Consider the following 2,075-nt stretch of genomic DNA (forward strand, 5'->3'; position numbering starts at 1 on the left):
ACAATTTGGAACTATCCCCAGAAAGTTATTGAACTAAGCATACCCTTTGACCAATCTATCCTATCTCTAGATTTATACCCCAGAGAAATCAAAGAAAACAGGACAATATATGTACAAAAATATTTATGGTAGCTCTTTTTGTAGTGACAAAGGAGAAAGTAAAGGGTGTTCTATTGGAGAAGAGCTAGGTGATGCAATGGACAGAGTGCTGGGCCTGGAGTCAGAAAGACCTGAGTTCAAATCTGGCCTCAGGCACTTACTAGCTGTGTGACCCTGAGCAAGTCACTTAACTCTGCCTCAATTTCTCCATCTGTAAAATGAACTAGAGAAGGAAATGACAAACCACTCCAATTTCTTTGCCAAGAAAACCCCAAATGGGGTCATGAAAAATCAGACATGATTGAAATGACTGAACAACAAAATAGATACAGGTTCCATTGGAACCAAGATTACTTCACCCTGAGGCTAAAAATGAATCTTTGCTGTAATCAAAGCCAGGCATGACTTATCCTAAGGGTGCTTTAGGAGAAAACTTCAGCGTCAGACATGAAGACAGTGGAACAGAGTGCAGAACAAAGGAAAGTCGTTCCTCTGAGGTCATTGGTGGAAGGAGAAAAATGTAATTCAAAAAGAGCACGTGCTCCCCTCTCCTGCCCCACTTTTTTTTTCCTCTTGAGGGCTCTTACATAGCCAAACCTTGCCTCACAGCGACACCTGGTGGTTCCCTGTGTAAACGCATTTGTGAAAACTAAACAGAGACTGGGCATAATGTTACAGCTTTATAGATTCCTACATCTCCCCTCTTCTTCATCATCCTTGTATCTGTCTTCATTGTACTCTTTTTTTTTTATTAATTAGGTCTAGGAAGAGAACAGCATTAGTCTGAGAGGGAGAGGGAGGACCTGGGTTCTATTCCTGGTCCCAGCAAAAACTCACTATATAACTCTGGGCAAATCACTTCTCTTTTCTGGTACAGAAAGTGCTGTGGGGGTGGCTAGGTGGCAAAGTGAATAGAGCACCAGTCCTGGAGTCAGGAGGACCTGAGTTCAAATCCAGCTTCAGACACTTAACACTTACTTGCCATATGACCTTGGGCAAGTCACTTAACCCCAATTTCCCTGCCTTCCCCCTTCCAAAAAAATTTTTTTTTATGTGCTGTGCTTGGAATCTGAGGACATAGATTCAAATCAAGGCTCTGCTACTTTTTGCTTATAAATAAGGACCTCAGTTCCCCATCTATAAAGTGAAAATATTAGACTAGATCTTAGGTTTGAATATCTAACACTGAAAGGAAACTTAATGATTGTTTATGTAGTCCCTTTGTTTTACAGAGGTGGAGAATGAGACAGAAGTGTAGTGATTTACCCAAGGCCACTTAGGTAGTGGCAAAGCTGGTGTCAAACTCAGGTCCTGTGACCCCCAATTCAGCACTTATTCTCTTGGCTCCCCACAAACCTATAACTCTATTAGATGGTCTCATAACTCTCTTCTAGCACAGGTTGGAAATTCAAGCTCCTGATAGTGAACTTTCCCAGTCCAAGACATGATCACAGCCTTTTTCTTTTTTGCTTTTTGGAGGGCAATTGGGGTTAAGTGACTTGCCCAAAGTCACATGGCTAGTGTGTCAAGTGTCTGAGGCCGTATTTGAGCTCAGGTCCTCCTGACTCCAGGGCCAGGGCTCTATCCACTGGGCCACCTAGCCACCCCCAGATGCACTTTTCTTGTGGTCCAATATATTAGTAGTTCTAAGACAATTTTTATGAATTCCCAAACTCTAACAAAGAGAAGAAGATTTAGACTCCCCAGGCAGCATGATCCCACTGTGATCTCCTGTGCAGGGGCCTTTGCATGTCGAAAAGGAGGCTCATAGGGGAGAAATCATAGATTGTCAGAACTGGAACCCTGGAGACCATCTAGTTTGACACTCTCATTTTATAGCATTTCCAATTGGGGGTAAGAGGACAAAAGACAGCATGGTATGATGGGGGGGGGGGGAAACAAACCCTAGAGTTAGTGTGGGAGAACCTGGGCTTCTATCCTACTTCCAATACTTACTACATGTGTAACCTGGCAAA

The sequence above is a fragment of the Petaurus breviceps genome, unplaced genomic scaffold (assembly GCF_028583685.1).
Source record: "Petaurus breviceps papuanus isolate PSGF00001 unplaced genomic scaffold, PetGlider_PUasm1.0 90823, whole genome shotgun sequence".
In the NCBI taxonomy this organism is placed as follows: domain Eukaryota; kingdom Metazoa; phylum Chordata; class Mammalia; order Diprotodontia; family Petauridae; genus Petaurus; species Petaurus breviceps.